Source organism: Rhynchophorus ferrugineus, unplaced genomic scaffold (assembly GCF_030347505.1).
Source record: "Rhynchophorus ferrugineus isolate W39M unplaced genomic scaffold, kcgeb_rfMv2 rfM1, whole genome shotgun sequence".
In the NCBI taxonomy this organism is placed as follows: Eukaryota; Metazoa; Arthropoda; class Insecta; order Coleoptera; family Curculionidae; genus Rhynchophorus; species Rhynchophorus ferrugineus.
This window is the reverse complement of record NW_027472580.1, coordinates 27,037,456-27,064,504: the sequence shown is the minus strand read 5'-3', so window position 1 is coordinate 27,064,504 and position 27,049 is coordinate 27,037,456. Positions and strand designations below refer to the sequence as shown.

Here is a 27,049-nt window from a genome sequence, read left to right as displayed (position 1 = left end):
TATTATGGTAATCGAAGTAACAAAAAAAGAACACAAATTCAGAGGTTGTTTTTGGTTTTTATATTATATTTTTAAATATCTGAAAAATATAACAACTCTGATATCAAAATGCAATATAATATTATAATAAAATATAATTATCATCAACTTTAAATAGCAATAATAATGTTCACTTGAAATACTTTGAAACCCGAACCGGTTTTAAGCAAATATATATCGTATCTACAATGCTTTTTAACTTAGTAGTGAATGCAATTATGCGAAAAGTTTTTAAAATAACCATGACGTTCAATATGATGCTATAAACATCTTAGCTTATCTGCTGTTCGCTGATAATATGCAGATGTAGAGCGCTGCAGCGTCGTTTTTGTCACAGTACGCACTGTAGAATGATATGGCTTTTAATATATAATATATTTAATTATATAATATAATTATATAATATAATATTACATAACAATAATATTTGTAGTAAACATTTTGTAAATAATTTTGAATGATTTCAATCCACTTTTTTTCATTATATCAAACTATATATCTATTTTGGTTAAAATATTTTTCTATATATTTTTTTGATTATATAAAAAAATATTTCTAGTTTTTTCAAGAATATGTCTAAAATCAACTAAGTATATTTTATCAATAGGATAATCTTGATTGATCAATAACAGACCACTTATAGTTTAATTTCTCAAAATATGAACTAGCCTTATTGGTTCAGAGATCTACAGTAGGGATGCCGAAAAAATATCGATTTATTTATGATGTTCGTTGATAATATGCAGATGTAGAGCCTTGCAGCATCGTTTTTTTTTCACAGTACGGACTGCAGAATGTTATACAACAATAACAACTGACGATTCGCCTGTTGTAAATCTTAACTGTGTCCTGAAAGAGCAAGTATTTGGGATGAATCATACAGAAGAAAAAAGTGTTAAGCTGTAGGAGCTTTTGATTAAAATTCACTTTTTTCTATCGAATTTCTACGTCTATCGAATAAAAGGTGTCATAATTTCTCAATTTTTCTGTGGCAAAATCGGCCTTTTAGGTGGATGACACCGCGGATAGCTCCAGAAAAAAACATGGATCAAAACTATAGAAAGCAATCAGAAAAATCAGTTCTGTGGCACCAACAACAATGTAATGACTGAGAAGTAGATACTCACCACGAGCACCAGCTATTAATTGATGATGATGCTAATGAATAATGTTACTATTTTATTGTTATAAATTAATATAGCAAAATTTATGTAATATAAAGTATAATTATATAATATTATATTATATAACAATAATATTTGTAAACATTTTGTAAATAATTTTGAATGATTTCAATCTACTTTTTCAGCATATCACACTATGTATCTATTTTGGTTAAAATGTTCTTCTATATATATATATTTTTTTTTTGTTTGGATTATATATAAAATTATTTCTAAGTTTTTCAGGAAAATGTCTTAAATCAACTAAGTTTATTTTATCAATGGGATAATCTTGATTGGTCAATATTATTTAATACACTTATAATTTAATTTCTGAAAATATAAACTACCGTTATTGTTTGAGCGATCTATGTTACAGTAAGGATGCCGAAGAAATATCGATACTTTTGGTCGATATATTCTGGACCGATATATCGATATATCAAAAACCATTTAATATATTTTATAAACTGTTTAAGCTGGTATTTAATTTTAAAGGTTTAATATTTCAGAAATATCGAACATACGATCGTGTATCGTTTAAAATATCGATATTTTTCTCGGTGGCCGACACCCCTTATCTACAGTATGTCCTAATGAACAAATAAGATGTCTCCGCTTATCATCGAATAAAACATATTCTTTAAGTGTTCTGCGTGAAAATGTGTTTCGCTACAGCATGATTCTAAACAAGCTTCACAAAATACAAGTCTAAGCATATAAGGTTTTAGTGACAACAAAATATCTTTATTGATTACTCATTAGCAACAAATGTTATCAAATAAAATTCTTTTTGAAAAATTTAATAATAAATCTGTACACGTTTTGAGTAGCTAATTCAATATTTTTATCTCTTCGCAGAATAGGTTCATGTACTTTAAGCGATTAAAATTCCGTTTGTTTTTCTAGAAAAAAGAAAAATCGGTAAAGGTTTACCCGTTTATATATTGCAAAGATAATTATAAAAAAGATTAAATTGTCAAATTTGTAGCTTCCTATGCTATAAAAGTATCTTGATAATATATTAGGATACAAATCCGTTGGAAGTCGCGCACTATTTATATAAAACAATACTAATTTATATATAGTACACATTGGGCAATTCGGCAATAGTGATAAAATGAAAAACAATAAATTTTATGGGAATACCTCCGATAAGATATACAGCTTCCCTTCATCAAAATCTTGTTATTTACGATAATTCGATCTATATATTAATAGATATTACCGTGAAGCTGATAACAGTGCGCCGATAAAAACAATTAATTAGTCTTAAATCTCATTCAATACTGACGTCAGTGGTATTGTTTTTAAAATTATATATTTTATCATTCACGGAAAATATGATTACTAATATAAATGAGGCCATTCAAACTGAATGTCCCCATAGATGTCATCGAATATACTGCCAAATACAGTTTGTATAAGTTTTATTTCATTTTATCTTATATAAGGCTGTTTGATACGTCGGAACATTTAACCGAATCAATTCATAAGATTGAATGTTTATCTGTGATAGATGGCCATGTTGTCAAATGGCTACAAAATTCTTCAAGACTTTAGTGAGAATAATTAGGGGTTAAGAACCGGAAAACGTTGTAAATCGAAAGTCCAATTTGACGCGACAACATTGCGATGCGATGACGCCATAAATTTTTATAGCGTGTATTGGTTATTTTACTGGCTTCATATTTTAGATCTGATCGAAATATCTTGGTAATGTAGTTTTTCTATTAAGGTGACTGAAGACGCAAGTTACAAGGTTTTCAACATTCAAAAACCAAATTATATCACTTGACGTATGGGCGATTCTACAAGCATCTCTGAATATATCTCGATGGTAAGTTAAACTGGAAACATCATCATATTAGACAAAAAGCAGAGCAGACTAAATTCAAAGTCGAGCAACACTACTGGTTAGTCAATTTGGACCTATGAGGTACAAATATAGGGCTGCACTAAGACATCAAACCAACTAGTAATCCAACGCACTCAAAACAAAATTCTAAGATTAGTTACCACTGCTAATCGCTACGTAACCAATGAAAAGTTGCACGGTAACTCCGACATCAAATGCATAAACGAAGTGATACAAGATTTCGCCTTAAAACATGAAATAAGTTTGCTAAATAATAGAAACCTGGAAGCAACAGACTACTGGACACTAAGTGGTAAAACACTCAGGAAATCAGAAGATTGAAGCGAATCAATCCACATGAACTTGCTGAGTGTATAAGTCTATTCTTAAGTTTAGTTCAAGTAGATTAGTTTTATTTTTAATTTGGGAAATACATACTGATGTATTAATCCCGTACTCGTCTTGCTTGAGTATTAACGCAAGTACAACAGAACAGTAATAATAAATTAATTTGTAAATTAAGATAGTACTAAGCATATTTAATGTAAGATGTAATTAATAAAAAAAATCAACAACATTTTTCATTTCAACATAGTTTCTACAGAGAACCCAGAATAGTGTTGAAATTGAGCTTTGAGACCAACATTGACATTAAAAAAACAACCAAGCTTCTGTTAAATGCTAATGATGATGAGGATATCGTATTTTATTATAATAAAATATATGTTATGGGAAAACAATTAGCTTGAGAAATGTAGAGGATGTCTCTTAGGGAAAAGTGAAAATAATTAACCTATTAAGTTAAGTTTTAAGTAATTCCGTGCATGTAGATGCTAAACATGGAACGTACAAACTTAAGCTTTCGATATTCATTACTTCTGTTTTTTTTTATTTAAAAAAAATGCCGCTAAAGCACAACCAATATCTTAGGTATTTCTGGCGAACTGCTCAATCATATAATTTACATTTTTAAGAAACCTTTATTTATCTTAACTATCTTTTTCTAGATGCTTGCACGGAAATAAGAAAGTACCAAAATAATGTAAAATGGCTACTAGACAACATACAAAGTACACAAAATGGCACAAAATAATCTCTATTTTATGCCCAGATAAAACGAACGATTTAAAATGCCTTTTTTAAAGTGAGAAAATGATCAGCATACATTACAAGAACCCAATAGCTAACAAACTGTAAGGCAGAACATCTACGCCCAGAATAGTGTTGAAATTGAGCTTTGAGACCAACATTGACATTAAAAAAACAACCAAGCTTCTGTTAAATGCTAATGATGATGAGGATACCGTATTTCATTATAATAAAATATATATTATGGGAAAACTATTAGCTTGAGAAATGTGGAGGATGTCTCTTAGGGTAGAGTGAAAATAATTAACCTATTAAGTTAAGTTTTAAGTTGTTCCGTGTTTGCAGATGCTAAACATGGAACGTACAAACTTAAGCTTTCGATATTCATTACTTCTGTTTTTTTTTATTTAAAAAAAATGCCGCTAAAGCACAACCAATATCTTAGGTATTTCTGGCGAACTGCTCAATCATATAATTTACATTTTTAAGAAACCTTTATTTATCTTAACTGTTAATTAATCAACTTTTTCTAGATGCTTGCACGGAAATAAGAAAGTACCAAAATAATGTAAAATGGCTACTAGACAACATACAAAGTACACAAAATGGCACAAAATAATCTCTATTTTATGCCCAGATAAAACGAACGATTTAAAATGCCTTTTTTAAAGTGAGAAAATGATCAGCATACATTACAAGAACCCAATAGCTAACAAACTGTAAGGCAGAACATCTACGCCCAGAATAGTGTTGAAATTGAGCTTTGAGACCAACATTGACATATTAAAAAAACAACCAAGCTTCTGTTAAATGCTAATGATGATGAGGATACCGTATTTCATTATAATAAAATATATATATATATATATATATATATATATATATATATATATATTATGGGAAAACTATTAGCTTGAGAAATGTGGAGGATGTCTCTTAGGGTAGAGTGAAAATAATTAACCTATTAAGTTAAGTTTTAAGTTGTTCCGTGTTTGCAGATGCTAAACATGGAACGTACAAACTTAGGCTTTCGACATTCATTACTTCTCTTTTTTTTTAATAAAAAAAAATGCTGCTAATGCACAACAAATATCTTAGGTATTTCTGGCGATGCTGCTCAATTATATAATTTAAATTTTTAAAGAACCTTTATTTATCTTAACTGTTAATTAATCAACTTTTTCTAGATGCTTGCACGGAAATAAGAAAGTACCAAAATAATGTAAAATAGCTACTAAACAACATTCAGAGTACACAAAATGGCACTAACTGATAGAAAATGCCATTTCGAATCGTTTCAATATCTCTATTTTATTCCCAGATAAAACGAACGGTTTAAAATGCCTTTTTTAAAGTGATAAAATAATCAGCATACATTACAAAAACCCAATAGCTAACAAACTGTAAGTCAGAACATCTACGCCCAGGAAAGTGATTGAGCTTTGAGACCAACATCGACATGTTAAAAAAAACAACCAAGCTTCTGTTAAATGCTAATGATGGTGAGGATACCGTATTTCATTATAATGAAATATATATATTATGGGAAAACTATTAGCTTGAGAAATGTAGAGGATGTCTTTTAGGGAAAAGTGAAAATAATTAACCTATTAAATTTCTAGAAAGACTAATTGTAAAATTCGATGATAGATATTTTAAAAATATTTTAGAGCTTCATTTTTACCAAGTAGGGTTTATATGGACTGGATCTACACTTGAACATGGGCTCCGAACCACGGTCTCTTGCATTAATTTTACCGACTGGCAACTTAAAGATCATCCTAGAAGGTCTTATCCAGCCTGATCGCTGGCGTGACCGGGATCTCATTTAGTTTGTCGGATTTTCCGCTCTTGCTTAAGAACAATTACAACTGTTAACCAATCACAAACATATATTTATAACCACGCCCAGCAGGTTTCGAACACGCGATTATAGCAACAGCAGAAGCTAAGTCGACTAATCATAGATATTAAAAACTACTAAAATGTCAAAGCTATCTATCAAAGCTATTAAATTTGCTTGGTATTATATCAAGTTTTTGACTTATGAATTACCTTCAGTTACATGTATATACTTTTCATCGGATATACACAATTACTAAAAATAGTATGAATCATGTGAAATAATTCAGGTAATATTTATAATTATATTGATAGGGTATAACCAAAGATTACTCCAATATTTTTCGTTGAATTGTTCCAAACTTTGGAACTTAAAATAATAAAATAGTATATTTTTTTAATATCTCAAAGGCCTTGAACAAGTTCCTGTTTTCTAATAGATAGGATGTAGGAAGTTTTATGAATATAATCAAGTAAAATAAGGAAGCTTGACATTTAGTATAACAAACTCTATTCTCTAGTTGAAATTTCGAATTAGAAAATTTGATTAAACAAAGTAGATTATAAAAAACTGTTGAAATTATCTGTTATTATATTATTACCACCTCGTTACAAAATTAATTATTTTTATGTTGGAGTATCTATGACACTTGAGAAATATGAAAAATTAAAGATATTGTATCTGGCGTAATTATGACTGGCCGTAGCTTTACTTAAAATATTATTAAGAGTTGATCATATTTAAAAAGTCTAGTCTACAGTCGGTCTAAAACGCTTTTATCATTTATAAATTAAATAATTAATTCGTTATTCTCAGTTTCCATTGTTATTAGATTTTTCTACTTCATTAGAAAGTTTAGAAAGAAAATTAGCTATTATCAATATATTTTAAAACCAGTACGAATTGTTTTATATGAATGTAATATTATGTGCTATTGATATTGTGATAAATAATCATGTACATTAATGGAGTGGATTTTAAGAATTCTATATTTAAGGATTATTTTTAAAAAGAGACAGAAAACTGAGACACTATTAGAAAAAAATTATTAATATTATTGGTAAAATGAAATAAATATATTAGAATATATAATGGAATAAAATATATTAAATATAATGCTAACATTTTTTTTAAACAAAGGAAAAACTTTTATTTATGAGTAGATGAAGACTATTGTTATGTTACTATTGATTTAAAAATCTTTTTGGTGATTTGTTTTATTTTAATATGCTAATAGTGTTATTATATTATCATTAGTTTTTAAATATTATTAAAATGATGTAATTAAAATTAATGAATATTTAATATCTGGAGTCATTTTCTAAGATAATAATGCACCCACATACACAGCCAAAAAGATTTAATTTTCATTTGAGAAGCATCAGAATATCATCTTTATCGTTCTCGGGCCGGTACGATCGCCAAACCTCAGTATAATTTTACAGTGAGGAGTATATTTCTGTTCAGAGTTTTGGTATAAGGATGGAACAACATTCCGTTCGGAATTATTCGAACACTACGAATTTATTCCGCGAAGAATTACAGTTGTTTCAGGAGAAAATGGTGGCCTTACACATTATTAATAAATAAATACAGTGTATACGTCAAGAGCCAAATCATGTTACTTTATTTAACCCCTGTGTGGTGTCACTTTTTTCAGCACTGCGTACACACTGCTCTTGCTAGTGTGTACTGATGGAAGTACAACAGTTCAATAGTAATAATTTTATTTGTAAATTAATATTTTACTATACACATGTAGTGTATGATGTAATACAAATTTTATTTCGAATTATTGCTTAAAACATGAGCTGAAAAATCTCCATCAAGAACTACACAATCATTCTAGCGCCGCTCTAACATTTCAATACCATTTTGCAGAACAATTTATCTTTTCCCTTAAAAAAGGCCTATGACCAGTTCCTGTCCACTCAGATGACGATCATTTTGTTTCCGAAGTGAAGTGATGGACAGATGTTTTATCCAGTGTTACATATCGAAGCAAGGTTTAAACATGACCAAATACTGCTCAGAAATATCAACACGTTCTTCGTTTTGGTTAACAATGAGCAAACGCGGCACCCAATTTTAACACATCTTTCTTATAGTCAAATGCTCATACAATAAAAAACCAACAAGTTCTTTTAATATTTATACGATGTTAGCTAACTCACGCAACTTCATTTTCGATAATTCAAAAGGTCTTCTGGTGTTTTGGATGTAGATTACGTTCTGCATCATCGGTGTCTCTACGACCATGTTTGAAGTCAGCAAATTTTTTGATGGAGCAGAATCCTTGTAATACTTTTCAAGCCATTGCTTTGATTGAACGGTATTTTCTCCCATCAAGAAGTTTAGAAGAAGTTAGTTTTTGATCCATTGTTTTGAAAATAATAAAAGTAGTGTCACACTTAGCACAATAATTCATAAACTTATGAGTAGAATATCATGATCTTTCTATTATCACATCTTTTCTTTCACCTCAGCTTTCTTTTGAAGGTTTGTACTAACTGAAAAGACGGTGAATGTAATCACACTAGCATGTTATAATGAAGCCACATGGGCCGGCTAGGTAGTACAAACACTATGGCCTATAATTTCAGTAGCATATGATAATTTAGGACATTTTAAAAACGACGTATTTAAGGTGCTAATAGTCTCAAATCGTTTTCAGTAAATTACAATTTAAACTTATGTAAAATCCCTGTATACCTATAATTAAGATAAAAAAATAAAAGTGACGTAATGCGAAAAACTTACCGACTATTATTTATCTTTATTGCGTCTATTAATTGATGTTACGTTTAGGTCAAATTGCCCGTATTCGCTTTAAAAAATCGCCTCCAAAGGGCAGATGTTTGACGCGTTAACGCAAACGACATACGTCACAACAAGGACAAACAACACATGCTCTATCCAGCCGTCCGCGACTTTAATTAAGAAAATACTTTTACGACATTTGTCATCCCTGTCACCGACGCAATAAAGCTCCATCATTCCTTTTTCTGTGGAGCTCCTGAGGGGACACTCCTAATTTTGACATTTCGTAAAAAGTTACAGCAAAATGCTGTTTTTATTATTCCGAAAATGTACTGTGTATATTTATTTTTAATGGAACATAGTTATTGTTCAATAAAGAATTATGACAGTCCGTTGGAAGGGCGAAAATAGCTGACCCAAAATATTTTCTGAAAAATTGTAATGTATTCGGACATTGCTCACGTTTTTTTGTAATGTGCTAACGTAGGAAAAATATTATGACAATGAATAATTTTCTAAATCCCTAACCTGATTATAACTATTAGCATAAATAATATCATTTAAAAATAAAATAAAATTTAGTTATATTATAGTTTATGTTTATTAAACTTATGACATGTCCATTGAAAGGTCCTCGGCATAGTATAGTAAAACAAATTTTTTGGCAAAATTAGTTTTTTTTTATTAAACATAATTCTCTTCTAGGGTGATACCCGGATTATAGCGACCCTCCAACCATTTTTGTAGTACAATTTGTCCTTTGCTTCAAAATAGGTCTTAGTTTCGGCGAACACTTTCTTTCATTCAAGCATTCTTTCGAGATCGGGTGGGATTGGTCAGATCTGGAGAATACGGTGGATGAGGAAGCAATTGGAAGCCCAATTCATGGATTTTTGCCATCGTTTTCACTGACTTGTGACACGGTGCATTGTCTTAGTGAAGCAGCACTTTCTTTTTCTTCAAATGCGGACATTTTTCGGCGATTTCGTCCTTCAAGTGGTCCAATAACGCTATGAAATAGTCGCTGTTGATGGTACTTCCTCTTTCAAGGTAGTCAATAAAAATTATCCCATGTGCATCCCAAAATACAGACGTCATAACCTTACCAGTTTCATTTTCCCAAGCTTTGGAGCGGTTTCATTCTGTGCAATCCACGTGGAGCCATGTTTCATCCATTGTCACATATTGAGCAAAAACTCGAGTTTATTACGCTAGATTATCTTCAAACACTGGTCAGGATCATCAATTCGTCATTGTATTTGTTCAATAGTGAGCTCGCGCTGCACCCACTTTACACAAAGCTTTCTGATAACCAAATATTCGTGAATGATATGATGCACACATTCAGTTGATATCTTTAGAGTGTCTGCTATTTCATTCAATTTCAATTTACGGTCATTAAAAATCATTTTGTGGATTGTTTAAATGTTTTCGTCTGTGACAACCTCTTTTGGGCGTCCACTGCGTTCACCGTCTCTGTACTCATTTCACTACGTCTAAACTTAACATACCAATCCTTGATGGTTGATTTTCCTGGGGCAGGGTCCGGAAACTCAGCATCAAGCAAAACTTGGCTTGATAGCAATATTTTATCAACACGTGAAATTCCTTTTTATCCATTTTTTCACAATAACAAAAGTTGCTTCACTTAAAATGTTGTAATTTACAAACTAATGATCCGACAGCTGTCAAATTTATACACGCATCTTCTGTGGATTAGGGCTAACTAAAAAACATATGGACTTAATTGTAGTAGAGCCATCTATGTGTTAGGTCGAGAACTTTTCAATTGACCTGTTAAAACATGCAGTTTCAATGTTGTGTTAATGAATTTTGCTTTTGATTATAAAGTCTATTCAAAGTTCTTTTTGCACATACATTGTCATATATACATTGTCATCAAGATGTAAATTATTTTGAGAATCAAACAATATATTCCTTCTCATTTTTATTCTAGTTAAAATGAGGCACAATACTGTCTAATTTGTTCGAAAGCGTAAACGAACGAGCCTGTCAAAGTCATTCGGTTATTAAACGTATGCAAAATTCTTGAAGGCAATAGTGATAAGAGGTTATAACCGATAAACTATTATAGCTGTATAATTAACTGTAGTTTTTAGATGTACTATAATGTATATAAAATAAATTATATTTGATAACAATTTTTTTATTTAGATTAGAATTTTGTTGTATGTCACAAATTTAGATGACGTATAAATATATTATAGTTATGTATTACTAATAGTTCAAAATAAATTTATATTCTACATAATTTGTTAATATAGAATCATTAATATGAATATTATAAATCAAATATTTTTTATATTTCTGTTGTGTCCTCCACGTGGATCAAATTAGTGAAGAAAGATATTCTGCAGTTTGACCGATTCGACATATTAGTTCAGCAGCCACGTTGTTATCATGTTTTACTGATCCTAAATATTTGGACACTTATATTGCGCTAACTGGATATCGTATCGATAACTTTAGTGTTTCTCCTATTTCTCAAACCATATGGCTCTGCATCGTGAATTGAACATTATAAAGAATGCCTCAACATGTGTATCATAGCTATAATCAGCAAACATCAGATCAGTCAACCAGTTTGTTACAAATTGACAGTGGCAACTCCAACTGAGATTTCAAATTAAATTGACAAATAATAGCTGAAGAAGTTTCCATACCATTCCAGTAATCTCCTCTTTCTAGTTTTTTTTTAGTTTTGGCCTAAAATCTCTATTTAATTTGCTGTATGTCTCGATATCGAATAGTTTTGCTCGTTTTCGTTCTGCCATCTGAAAATCGCTCATTGAATATTATAAAGAATGCTTCAATATGTGTATCATAGCTATAATCAGCAAACATCAGATCAGTCAACCAGTTTGTTGCAAATTGACAGTGGCAACACCAACTGAGATTTCAAATTAAATTGACAAATAAGAGCTGAAGAAGTTTCCATACGATTCCAGTAATCTCCTCTTTCTATTTTTTTAGTTTTGGCCTAACATCTCTATTTAATTTGCTGTATGTCTCGATATCGATTAGTTTTGCTCGTTTTCGTTCTGCTATCTGTAAATCGCTCGTGGACTTAACAATTGGTTTGTCACATTTTTTTACTATTAATATCGCTTGCGTGTTCTAGTGCCTGAAATTAATTTATTGTTTATATTTGAAACTCCTTCTGATATTTTTGATACCACGATTTTTCGCAGACTTTTTAAATTTTTCCGTTGAAGTAGTAGTGTCATTTATCATTATTTTTTCCATTTATTTCTTTAATTTTTCATAGCCAAACTTTCGTAAAACTACAATGGACTGAATATGCTCACTAAAAAAGACTTTCTATTTATTTATTGATTTGGTAAATAGTTCATATCTACATTGTTGTGATAATCTTAACCATACACAGTTACCCAATCTAAATTAAAATGTGTAAATGAGGTTGATATTTTACAATAATGAAACAAAGTTCGTTGTTTTAAGAAAAAAATCAAAAATGAGTAATTTTTTTCATAAATTTTTAGTAAAATAATAGTAAAGTAAGGATTTTTAAATGAATTTGATTTATACCATGTTTTAAATATACAAATAATACACCAAATTTTGAGAATTTGCTAGTGATAACTAATTTATTTTTTCTAGGTAAATAATTAAAAAACACAGATAATTTATATGGCTTTCTAAATATATCTATTTAGTTTATTTTAAATATATTTCTCCTATTATCTACACAATATTTTAAGAGGTTATTGTAATGTTAACATATTTGAAAACGAAAAGATTTGTTATAATTACATATACATCTTGTTCAAGGTATATCCAATCATATATTTATTTATCAGATACGAAATAAAAATAATGTCACTTGATTAATTCCAATTAACACCGTCTAATACTCAAAATTATTGACTGCGCTATAAAAATTACATTTGATGTCTATATTTTATTGGGTATTTCCAAGCGCAGATATTTTCTCTCTTGTCTATTTTTATGAGCCATTACGGAAAGTATAAATTTATTCAAGTAATATATTTATAATACGAAAAACATTTTATATTCAAAGCTTAAATAGTTCATATGAATGCTGATGATGTAATTGATTATAGACATGAATCGTATTACTGGTGCCTAATGTTATATTCCGTACAATAAAACAGCCAATGCACGTTATAGATGACATCGAATACTACCAATTGAGGTATGTAAGTATGCAAAATTCGTTTTAACCCAGATCGGATTTCTTCTCATTTTATCAATGATAAATAGAGATAGAATGCTGTTTGACGAGTCGGAACGTGTAACTGAATCAGCCTCTAAAATTCGGTTTTGGGTTAGTACTGGCTGGTCATGTTGTCAAATTTTAGCAAATTTCTTTAAAACATAAATGATAATAATTAGATATTATTAATCGGAAAACATTATATACTAAGGCCAAAGTTGATGCGGCAATATTACGATGATCTTATGCCATACAGTTTGATGACCTGCATTGGCTTTATTAGACGAGCTATATGTTAGATTACCAAATGACTTGGGATTTCTAAGATTTCCTTGATCACTTATCAAATTGAGGTATGTAATTATTCAAAATTCGTTTTAAACCCAGATCGGATTTCTTCCCATTTTATCAAAGATAAATAGACATAGAATGCTCTTCGATGAGTGGGAACATGTAAGCGATTCAGCCTATAAAATTCAATTATGTTTGATAATGGTGGGTCATGTTGCCAAATGTTATACGACAATATTACGAAGATCTTATGCCATACATTTTGATGACCTGCCTTGGCTGTTTTATTGGACGAGCTCCATGTTAGATAACCAAATGACTTACGAATTCTAAGATATCCTTGATTACTTATCAATTCGATAGATAGAGTTGCGAAATCAGAATGCATTGATTGTAAAAATATATTCAATAATAATAGGATTAAATCATGACTATATTTGATATATTATTGTTTACAATATACCTTTAAGGTACATCGATAAACTTAAATACAATATTAGCAACGAAACCCCACCAAGAACTATTGTTTTCGCTTACTTTTTGGTTTCAATTTTGCTATAGTCCGCCAAAGGATACATTTCGTATCGCGAAGGTCGCCGTGATGCTCTGCATTAACTGATAATTATGATAGATTGTCTTATGACTTGTCGCAATATTGATGCATCATTAGGTATTAGTTAAAGTAGCGTATATTCAATTAGTATCAATATTCGAGGATTAAACCAAACGATATAATATAGTCCAGTTTTGGACTCTATTACGCTTTTTAGTAAAAATAAGAAAATTGAATGCACTGTGATGAGACCATGTGCTTCCTAAATACTTGATAATGACTGTCTCATCGGAAAATGTACTGTTTTTTTTTGTTACTGGGATATCAGAATTTTTGGGTAGATACAGGAGTGGTCCCAAAACACTACCCTATGAAACCCCATCAAAAGTAGGCGTTAAGTGTTGAGATTGGCTGTTCACGTGAAACTGTAAATTTTCTCTTGAAAAGATAAGACTGCAGCAATTGCCAATAGTTTTGCGGTAACAATTAGATCATCTTGTGGATTAGTCTCAAATTCCATATCCGATCTATTGATCTTGTGAAATCTCCAGCAATATATTTCTAGAAAGGCCATTTCAATATCTGCTGTTAGGAGCTCAATTTAAAAGTCCCCGGCCTGTCACATAGATGGTAGACACTATAATTAAATCCATATGTCTTCTAGTTAGCCCTATACCTCAAAAGATGCGTGTATAAATTTGACAGCTGTCGGACCATTTGTTTGTGAATTATAGCATTTTGTGTGAAGCAACATTTGTTATTGTGAAAAAAATGGATACAAAGGAATTTCGCGTGTTGATAAAATACTGCTTTTTGAAGGGAAAAATACAGTTGAAGCAGAAACTTGGCTTAATGCCGAGTTTCTGGACACTGCCTCAGGATAATCAACCATCAATGATTGGTAGGCTAAGTTTAGACGTGGTGAATTGAGCTCCGAAGGCTGAGAACGCAGTGGACGCCCAAAAGGGGTTGTTACCGACGAAAACATTAATAAAATCCAAAAAATGATTTCGAATGACCGTAAATTGAAACTGAATGAAATAACAGACGCTCTAAAGATATCAACTGAACGTGTACATCATATCATTCACGAATATTTTAGTATGAGAAAGCTCTGTGCAAAGTAGGTGCCGCGCGAGCTGACTTTGGACCAAAACCAACGAAGAGTTGATGATTCGGAGCAGTGTCAGTCAACAGACTGCTGGCAAAGTTATGGTGTCTGTATTTTGGGATTCGCATGGAATTATTCTCACTAACCACCATAAAAAATGAAGGACCATCAAGAGCGAATTATGAAGCAAGAAGCAGAAGAAAGGAAGAAGAAATTATGCATTACTCTTGAAGTACGAAATCGCGGAAAAACGAACATTTGAAGAAAAAGAAAGTGCTGCTTCACCAAGATAAGGCACCATGATGTTTCACAAGTCAGTGAAAACAATGGCAAAAGTTCGTGAATTGGGCTTCATATTGCTTCCTCATCCACCGTATTCTCCGGATATGGCCCCCAGAGACTATTTCCTGTTCTCAGATCTCAAAAGAATGCTCTCTGGGAAGAAATTTTCGTCAAATGAAGGGGCGATCGCCGAAACCGCCTATTTTGAAGCAAAGGAGAAATCGTACTACAAAAATGGTATCAAAAAGTTGGAGATTCGCTATAATCAGTGTATTACCTTTGAAGAAAATTATGTTGAATAAAAAAACTAATTTTGCAAAAAAAATTTGTTTTACTATGATAGGCCGAGGACTTTTCAATTGACTTGTTATATTATGCACTTGGTCGATTATTGAGTGGTGATTTCGAAATTCAAACTGGAATTATTGTTTTATATAAGTGGTTTATTATGTTTTAATTGCAGTTTTTCAAATAATTTGTTTATTGCGGTTGTTTTTATGTTACCGTCAACATATTTATGAAAATGTTTGTACTACCAATCAGACTGGGAAGATTTCACCTGACTTAGTTGCTATATTATCAGCTTATTCATGAATATTAACTGAATATTTTTCAAAGTATTGTAATAATGAAAATCTGTTTTTCGTAATATTATTTTTAGAACTTTGTGCCTCTGGGGAATGTGGTTGTTTTGAGTTTTGCGGTCTTCACTAATAATTTTGCGGCGAGCAAAAGTTACAGGCACAAACATACCTTGCAATTGGAGAGAGATAAGTTTTGCGGTCTTAATGGCGGACCAGCGTCGGTTCGCGACAATGTTGGCGATTATTTCGCGGTCCTGAGCAGCAGTGGGTATTATCAAAAATAGTTTTCGGTCGCCGTTTAAAAACTAAATGCGAGTTTTCTGAAAAGTTTAATGAAAACTAGTTATATTTAGTACACAGACTGAACTGTTCGTTGAAACTTTTCTAATATCTGTAGAGGAGGCACAGTAAATATTCACTTATTCATTATAGGACTTTTACATGAATTAAAATAAAAATCTATAATATTTATTAACTTCCATTGTTATTTATTTTAGGAAACAGAATTGGACTTAACGCCCAAATTTGTCCAAAACTCAGATCTTATCTCAGATGTTTAACATTTGTGATTGTCCTAGGCAAAAGTCTAAAATCCGACAAGGAAAGTGATCCCAGTGACACCAGTAACTAGGCTGGGTAAGACCTGGTCTTCTGGGATGATTTCTAAGTTGGTCACTCGCCAGTCGGTATGCCGAGGACCGTGGTTTGGAGTCCACGTTAAATAGTAGGTCCAGTCCAGATAAACCCATAGTTGGTAAAAGGAGAGTTTAAAATATATTTAAAAAAAGATTAATTTTAATTTTCAGAGCTGTCAGCTGACGACGCTGCACTAAACGTCATTTAGAACTTGTTTTCGAACTGTGATTATGCTTCGGAATGTATGAAAATGCAGATCAAACCGTTGTATAAGTTGATGCAAAATGACTTTTTACGTTTCTGGATGTTATCTAAACCTCCCTATAAATGAAAAAATAACGACCAATGCATTTAAGGGTGCAAAGTGTTTAGGTACATTGGTGTTCCTCTAGTGAACACTGAGAAGCCTTGGATGCCGAAGGATGCCAAAATTGTTTTGTAACGCGTGCACAACAAATGTGGTCCTTTGGTAAAGATGCACAATTTTCATATTCTGTATCTATTTTATGGAGAGAACAGAAATATCTAGTAGATGATTGCTACAGTTGTCGGTATAATTGCAAAAAATAGCAACAGTATAAACAACTTGACGCCAAAGCCAGTTCCACGTACATTCAGTGATCTTTTAACATTTTGTCTGTCTAAGTTCAAGTGCAAAAAATGCCTTAAGAACTTTATCTTCATCACCGGCAAGCATTGAAAGCGAATACGACCTGATATATCCAAAATATCGAGTAATAGCTGACGCAAAGTTTACAAAATATTTAATATAATTTCAAAGAATTTTTGAACATTTTATCGTTAACCTAAAATCATCGAGTTAGTTACAGGTATGTAATTAACAATTTGTTTCAGAATTATCACAAGATCTTAATTCTTTCCCATCAAATTTGGGCAAAACGAGCGATGAGAAATGAAATATTAGTATATAGCGAAAATTGAAAGACGATACTAAGGATTTTGAGCGATTACAGTTAGACCATAATGTGTCAAACATACCCCAAGCAGTAAAATACATTCAGTTCAACCTCTCTTCATTTCTGATTTATACTTTTTGATTCAATAATTTGTTTATAACATCTTTATCAGATATGCTTAGCAGTCTTATTTATAAATCAATTTATTACTACATTTCTTCTGATATCCTGCGTATTGTCCAGTAGTTGTATTGATTTGTGTTTTAAGGCGAAATCTTGGATAACTTCGCATTTGCATCAGGCCATCGTGCTGTTCTTCGTTGGTTACGTAGCCTTAGGAATTGGTAATTAAACGAAGAATTTTGTTTTGATAGCATTACATGTCAAAATAATGATGATATGTCGTTGATAAATCAGTCCCTTGAATTTAGATTAATTTGAGAGTATCTTTCGACTAACCAGTATAGTTGCTTTATTTTGGTTCTAATGTGTTTTGCTTTTTGTCTATATACCGTCAAAATGAATTCCAAGGTATTTAGCTGATTCTGCTTGAGAAATCGGGCATCCATTGAGTCAAATAATAAATTTTTATTATTTCGCCGCAATGCAAAATTAACATGGATACATTATGGATAAATTCGACTTAAATCTACATCGGTTTGATAAACAGGATATCCATTCTAGATTCTATATCATTAGGTTGAAATATGTTAGCTAAGTATTGTGCGAACAATTCAGCTTTTTTTCATCGTTGCGTTGAACCAATTCATTTCGATTATTTTTAATTGGCGGTACTCGAATAATTGGTCTTTTAAATCTTCGAGTTGCTTTCCATCGCGAACAACCTTTGTCTGCTTCTGCGCTTAATTGACTTACATATTTTTGAAAGCAATTCTGTTTATATTCTGTTAAATTAGTTTTGTCTGCAGCACTTCTGATTCTCTGCCATACTCTTCTAGCTTGTTGCCTTTCTTTTATCATTTCTCTAATTTCGAGGGGGTAAATTACTTCATATCTCGATTTCTCTCTTGTTATTGGGATAGCATCTTGTGTCGCATCATTTTTGCAGCTGACCGAATTTGTTCAAATTATATTTTTGGTTTGTTGCTTAAGATTATCTATACCTTTAAGTCTTACTTTTAAACTAATTTGTTCCTGCAGTATTAATCTGAATTTCTCGCAGTCAGTATATTTGTTGGTAAGATTATCCTTTAATTTATTTATAAAATGTAGATAATGTGCCTCCTTTTACATTATATACCTAGTACAGATAATTTTACGAGAATAAATTGTAAAATTGTATACTTAACTAACAACTTAATAACAATGTAATGTATGACATTCACAATTTCTGAAGAGAGAATCCTTATTTGCTTGATAATTATCTTATCTAAGTAACGTTTTGTAATATGTTAGTTTATGAGTTGGCGCATATTTTGTAAGTTCTCTATATTTAATGTATGACGTAATTTATACATATGTTTGATTTCTTTTCAAACGTGCATTATTGGTAACAAACATTTTAAAAGTGGCGATTTCGATATAAATATCTCCACGATCAGGAAATACAAAAATTCTCGCTAAAATCCTGGAATTCCAGCCTAGCATAACATATTCGAAATTGCATTTTCACTTCTGATGATTCTGGCAACATTGTCACACTATATCAGGTGTGTATAAGAAATTTCTAATTATTGTAAAACATTTCATTGGCGATAATTGTACAATATTGTGTTTTGTAAAAATATCGAGTTTTGTACCTGAAAACGTGCATTTGTTACACGCATTAGTTTTTTTTGTTTCATTAAAAGAAAAAAACCATTGAACGCCATCGTTTGCTTGTGGAGACTTATGTTGAGTATGTTCTAATCACAAGTAAATGTGAAATGTGATTTCGATAATTCAAATGTGGCGATTTCAATGTTCAATACAAAGAATGTCTTAATATATCGAAAACGTTTGAAGTTGCGGAAATGTAGGTGTAATCGGATGAGGCTGAATACAAACAATTCTTTTTCAGACTGTTGAATTCGAGCAAAGTCGCAATATATGAACAATTACAAGCGATGGGAAAGATTCAAAAGTTGGGAAGATGTCGTCACATGAATTTAAAGTTTTATTGCACTTGCTGTACTATCCTGACTCCATCCGACTACCACCTATTCGCATCAATATGGCACAGGCTTGCAGAGCAGCACTTCACCAATTTCGATGAATCTATTCTCTGTCGAAGAAAAAGCTAAAAATAAGAAAATGTTCTTTTAGTGTGGCATCCTGAAATTACTTGAGAGATTGGCGAAATGTATAAAATCAAATGACCGATATTTTGAACAAACGAAAAAAATGGAAATTATTTATCGACACACCTCATATATCTATACTTTAAAAATATTTTAAATTTTTGAATAATCTTTATTTATTTACGTATGTTGATATCAATATATGTTATTACAATAGATTTTGTTGTCGGCGAGGTTAATACCTTAATAATGCTGACTGAATTACTAACTTTGCCTGCATATGGTTTAATTAGTTTTAGAAATAATTTAAATAACCTTATATATTGAAGCATGGACAATTGCATAATAATTACATATTAAATATAAGATAGGTGTCACAGTTTAATCCTCAGGTTTAATTTTATATATTAAATCATTTTATATATTTTGTAATATCTAAAATTAAAAATTAGGATAAGGCTTTGATATATCATCAAATAAAATATATCGTTGTTATGGAACCATCCATACCATAAAATAATTATTTTTGTGATTATATTCAAGTCGATTTTATAAAGAGAAATGATTCGTGGGTATACATATAGTTATACATACTATATATATTTACATTTGGCACAGTAAATATTTTAACACATATCAATTGTGTCATGTTATAAAACTAAATAAAGTTTGATATATGTTCTGACTGCTAATCTATAAAACCCATAGTCTGTATTAGTTTGTCAATATTTATTATATTAATAATATTTGGCTTATCTTTTATTTTTTAGTTTATTACTGATATTAATGTCAACTAATACACGAAATAAGCAGTTTTTTGTTGTTTTGTTTTGTAATTTGATTAACTTTGTGTCATATTAAATCCAGGAATTAAACGATAATTGTAAAATATTCTTTGAGATTTTTTAGAACTTTAATTTTGGCGGCGGTTGGAGTGGTTTTAAATATTAAAAAAAACATACCGAGCCGATTTCACATTGTATTTGAATGTTTCTGGTGAAGTGATGGTTTCGAAGCATTCTCCAACAGCGTTATTGATAAATAGACATATAGACGTACATTTTTGTTAATTCGAGAGAAACTAATTCATATTTCACCTGTAGTGATCAAAAGGTTTACCTAAATGACGGAAAGCTAATTTCTGCAAATATACGAGAAAGCCTTTTACTAAAAAGTTTATAAAAGAATTTTACATTTTTCAATCTACAATTGGCAACATGTTCAGTTCATATATAAGTTCTACTAGAATATGAATAAACAACGTGAATGAAGAACTTGAACAAGGGTTAGTTAATTTTTAGTAATTATATGTTTGGTGAACTTCATATTTGATTGTAAGTATTGTATTCTAGAAGTATATATTTGATAAATAATCTTGCTGTCTATTATTTCCGAGTAGTTTAGTACTTTAGTTTTCTACTTACGAATTATTAAATTTACTGCATGTGATATAATTTAGAGGTAAATAGATATAAAAAATATCAAAAAGTTTAAAAGCAAGCCAAAAATATATATGTTGTTCATCAAATATGTATTTAATAGATGTTCATAGCAATAAAAAATATAACTAATATTTTTCAAATTTGAGTGCTATTATATATACTATTCATATCACTCGATTGTTAAACACCATATGTCAAAAAATTAAAGAAACAAACATTTTTTTAACAATTTATCATTAAAAATATTTAGTGGTGAAATGAGATTACTTTACCCTTAAAACTAAAATTGTATCATTTAATTTTATATTTTTAGTGTTATATATATTTTTAGTATTAATCAAAAACCCAGTGTTATCAGACCCTATATGATTTTTTGTTGGAAAATTTGACATATTTGATCTTCTGTAGAATATTAGACAAAAATTATTTTAATAAGTTAAATTTTTGAATAAAATTAAAATAAAATCATGAAAGTTTTTATAATCAATCCATTATTAAGACAATCCAATGTGATATATAATATAGATTTTCAATCAAGTTATTGATACTGATATGAATACAAGGGTCCATACAACTAAAAAAATCTTGAAGAAATTAATCTAAAATCGTCAGTTGACAAAAACTGATCATTACGGAAAATACCATGAGATGGAGGCCTCCATTTTATACATATTATAGACGTTTCAGTTCACAGTCGTTATTCGCCAGAGAGAGGTTGTCTCTCCACCGTTTTTCAACATAGCAGTGGATGAAATTTTGAGAAACGTTTTTAAAAACGGACAAGGTAAAGAAACTTGATGGCGCTATATTTGCTAATATGGATTTTGAGGCATCTACATTCTTCATGATATAGTTTGCACCACAGAACCATATGGCTTGAGTATTAATGAAGAATTGAAAGAAAAATTGACTAGAGGCCTGTCAACTAACGGATCGCTTGGCATTGTAAACATCAACGGGATATAGATGGAGCAAGTAAAACATTTCAACAACTTAGAATAAGTAACAGATCAATTGAAAATTCCCCGGCCTACAATAGTAAAACATATTTTTTAGAACAATTAGTTTTTTTTATTCAACATAATTTCCTTCTAGGGTGATGCACTGATTATAGCGACCCTCCAACTGTTCGATACTATTTTTGTAGTACGATTAGTCCTTTGCCTCAAAATAGACCTCAGTTTCTGCGATCACCTCTTCATTCGCCGAAAAAAATTTCTCAGCGAGCATTCTTTTGAGATCTGATAACAGGAAATAGTCGCTCGGGCCAGATCTGGAGAACACGGTGGATGAGGAAGCAATTCGGAGCCCAACTTATGGATTTTTGCCAATGTTTTCACTGACTTGTTACACGGTGGTTTGTCTTGGTGAAGCAGCACTTTCTTTTTTTCAAATGCGGCCGTTTTTCACCGATTTCGTCCTTCAAACGGTCCAATCACGCTATGTAATAGTCACTGTTGATGGTGGGGCATATAGATGACTGTCACATACCGGCGCAAAAACTCGGGTTTATTACGCTTGACCATCTTCATATCATTCATTCTCATTCTCATATCCAAATATTCGTGACTGATATGATGTACACGTTCAGTTAATATCTTTAGTGTGTTTACTATTCCACTCAATTTCAATTTACGGTCATTAAAATTCATTTTGTAGATTTTTTAAATGTTTTCGTCAGTAACAACCTCTATTGGACGTCCACTGCGTTCATCGTCTTCTGTGCACATTTTACCACGTCTAAACTTAGCATTCCAATCCTTGGTGGTTGATTTTCCTGGGGCAGTTTTTGGAAAACTCCGCATCAAGCTAAGTTTTTGCTTCAACTGTATATTTTTCCTTCAAAAAGCAATATTTTATCAACACGCGAAATTCCTTTTTATACATTTCCTTCACAGTAACAAAAGTTGCTTCACTCAAAATGCTATCATTCACAAATTGATTTAATTCTAGTAGCGCCATCTATGTGCCAGGCCGGGGACTTTACAATTGACCTGTTAGTTACGGAGAAAAAATGGCATCGACGGCCGAATTGATAAGCAAAATTGACCAAGCTGCAGTAGATATTAGTTCTCTAGGATTGTGCTTGTGGAACTAGTATTACAATCAAACTAAATTCGAAGGCTTATCTTGGTAATTCTTTTGTATAGTTTAGAAATTTGTGGCTGCTTCAGTTTAGCCTATGTAAGTTTCAGGATTTTCAAATGCGAAGATTAAGATATGATACTTTTCTTTGAGATGATGTTAGAAATGAAGTAATTGAGTTGATGGCAGCGGAGAGATTTAGCGACGGACGATTTAGGGTTTATAATTCTTTGGACATATCTGTTGAACGAAAGGTGAAAGAATTCCTCCCAGAGTTTTGTGGCCAAATTAATGACAATAATGACAATAATTAGGTTTTAAATAAACACAATATCTCTCGTATATAAATATAGACATCAAATAACACTTTTTTAATAAATATTTTAGTTATATCACTTTATCTTTTTAATTATAAACCACATTTCAATGATTAACACAAATCCTTATTCAATATTTACTCACGTGTCGATTTTGGTTCTTTTGTATTGATATCCGAACAGGTGAGTATCACAACACTCGCGAAGTTTTTCAATTTAAACTTTCATTCGCTCGGTCACGTATTCCTAATAAAAATCATCCTAATTCTGGTTGACGCGTTACCTATCTGATTTTTGGTTTGCTTGTTACTTACGAAACACTTATCGCAAAATAAACTGTATCAAGAATGATAAGGACACTATCTGGTTACTTTTATTGAGAGCAAAACAATAGACATGGAATATATTAACTGCTAATGCTTTATTAATCAGGATCGTATCGGAGAAATTGCGAGCATGCGATATACGGCTGATTTTTACATCACTGAATATAATTAGACATTATATAAATGACTTGAATTGAAGTAGTTTTTTTTCTATCAAAAAATGCAAGTTGTTTTCTATGGAGTCACACCTGGTGACGTTCAAATAGCTCGCCTTCCGTTCCTCTTGCGTCTAACAAAATAAAACGCTACCATGTGAGACTACAGAGGAGTAGACGACAGTAAAATTTGTTACATAAACATATATATAAAATCTATCAAAAACTATCTTCTAAACCATCCTAAAAATTCATGACATTTCATTTAAACATTTAGCTCTTTTCATCTTTTGAAATATCTAAAAAATCCAGAAAGATATATGTATAATAACAAATTAACAATGAAATTAATAACAATTAACAAAACGTATAAAAACATGACCATATTTCATTCTTAACTTTACTATAATCTTCAAATAAATTGTGTTTCCATATTTTTTAACATAAAAATATACCTAATACCTATAAAAATATAGCAATCTACAAAATTAGTGTTATAAAATGATAATATTTTACTAATATTTCATACCATATGCACTTATTTTCGCATTATCTACTGCTAATTATCCCTATGAAATAATTATATTACCTCAATAATACCCCATTAAACAAAAAGGCCTATATAGAAAAGAACGCGAAGCTGTAAAATCTGTGATGCTAGATTAGAACAAAAGCGCCTGTCCAACACTTTATATGGAGTTCTTTTACTGTCGTCTCAGAGAAGTGAACAAGATGTACTGTATATGATTGGCTCGTTCTGCGCTTGCGTATTTCGATAATCTACATCACTATTTGCTAATTCTATGATTATGTATTTACAGACTTATGAATCTTTTTATATATGTTTGTAAAAATTTTATGAAAATCATAAAAAATAACAAAAAACTAGTTTTTTGATTGGTGGTCCAGGAATAATTGAGTTTATGAAATATATCAAGTAAGTATATCTTAGTATATTATATATATTGCTGATACAAAATTTATTCAAAAATACAACTAATATTAAAATGATTTTGGATGTGCCAACATGAATAAATTACATAATTTTCGACATATAATACAGAGCACAGAAAAATACAGTTGAAGCAAAAACTTGGCTTGCTGCCGAGTTTCCGGACACTATTCCAGGAAAATTAACTACCAAGGATTAATATGCTAAGTTTAGACTTGATGAAATGAGCACCGAAGATGTGAACGCAGTGGACGCCCAAAAGAGGTTGTTACCGACGAGAGCATTAAAACATCCACAAAATGATTTCGAATGACCGTAAATTAAAACTGAATGAAATAGCAGAAACTCTATAGATATCAACTGAATGTGTACATCATATACACGAATATTTGGGTATGAGAAAGCTCTGTGCAAAGTGCGTGCCGCGCAAGCTCACTTTTGACCAAAAACAACGACGAGTTGATGATTTGGAGCAGTGTTTGAAGATGATCAAGCGCAATAAATTCCAGTTTTTGCATTGGTATGTGATAATGGATGAAACATGCATCCATTATTTCACTCCGAAGTCCAATCGACAGTCGTCCGATTGCACTGGACACGATCAACATCGACTATTACATAGCGTTATACCGTTTGAAGGACGAACTCGCAAAAAAACGACCGCATTTGAAGAAAAAGAAAGTGCTGCTTCACCAAGACAATGCATAGTATAACAAGTGAGTGAAAATGATGGAAAAAATCCATGGATTGGGCTTAGTATTGCTTCCTCATGGCCCCAGCGACTGTTCTCACATCTCAAAATAATGCTCGCTGGGAAGATATTTTCATCGAATGAAGAGATGGTCGCCGAAACTGAGACCTATATTGAAGCAAAGGACAAATCGTATTACAAAAATGGTATCGAAAAGTTGGAAGATCGCTATAATAAGTGTATCACCCTTGAATTATATTGAATAAAAAAAATTTTGCCAAAAATTGTGTTTTACTATGGTAGGCCGGGGACTTTTAAATTGATTTGTTATACGTGTAGCTTTCAGTGCGGGTCTAAGGAACTGTATCCGTCAATTATTGTCAAAAATATATTAAATATTCCATTCTATAAGAAAAGTTGACTAATATACTATATTTTTGTAATATCATGATAACATACAATTTTAACTTTCCTGCATATTTCATTATTTTACCATGCGTCACCGCCTATGAAGCTAAAACTTCCTACCTCATGCGAGACTATATTTCATTGTTATATATTACTCTACCGCAGATAAATTTCCACTCATTTCTGATGATGAATACACCGAAAAAAGTCTAAAAGTATTCCCTTTGAAAGTGGGGAAGAGGCAGCGGAACACTCCACTGCTCTACGTATCAGCCTCGGATTTCCGACTCAGACTTCGGAAAAACTTTTAATTAATTCGCAAACAGGCTAGGATTTTCGGGGACTGGTGCTTTCATGTCGGCGTTGCCGCCCACAATTCGTTTCCATTATAAACGCGATTTGGTGAGGACGATTTAATTTAGATTTGTTATTGATGGGAAACGGTTCGAATACAAAAAACCTATTATACCATTTGTTTGGTACGCTGTGTTAAATTGTAGGGCTATTAGTGAATTTTGAATTATAAAAGAGTATGAGGTTTATGTCGATTTACTACAGAGGCTGCAAAAGACAGACAAACCAATTGTTTTAAAATTATTTATTATAGCAATCTAGTAAATTAGCAGTAATAAACTATTTGTTTATATCCTAATTTGCAATGATTAGAGTAGAGTAGAGAGTAGCTAAGGGGAGAAAACAATGATGTAAATAAAATACAATTTATTTTCTCTTTCCTTTGCGTAAATTAATGCACAAAAATCAGAGTTTGTTTAAACCAATAATATAAAAATATACACATTTAAAGAAGATAAATCGATATGTAGTGGTGAAAGAACTATGAATTAGATGAACATGACTTACTAAACCGTACGACATACAAATTACACGACATAAAATTTACTGTTCTTGATTTTGCACATCCATTCTTGATACTTTTTCTTTCTTGTTACATCTGATTAAATCTTCTCTATGTCTCTCTTGACTGTTTATTAATTCATGTTATTTTAGTAATTCTGATGTTTTGTTCATAGTTCTTCTCTTAGTATTTAATTTGGAGAATGCCATAGAGAAGTCTATGTCATTCTCGA

The 27,049-nt window shown here is 31.1% G+C and overlaps 2 protein-coding genes across 4 annotated transcripts in view; one reads left to right on the top strand and one right to left on the bottom strand.

Moving 5' to 3' along the window:
* The window catches only part of LOC143206586 (uncharacterized), a 36,972-nt gene extending 13,253 nt beyond the window's left edge, over positions 1 to 23,719 (bottom strand). Inside the window, exon 1 of the mRNA XM_076419195.1 lies at positions 23,575 to 23,719. The gene's annotated coding sequence lies outside the window, so the exon portion shown is untranslated. The remainder of the gene's footprint in view (positions 1 to 23,574) is intronic.
* Positions 1 to 27,049, top strand: part of LOC143206585 (putative G-protein coupled receptor CG31760) — a 337,104-nt gene that overhangs the window by 126,968 nt on the left and 183,087 nt on the right. The gene's annotated exons all lie outside the window — the stretch shown is intronic.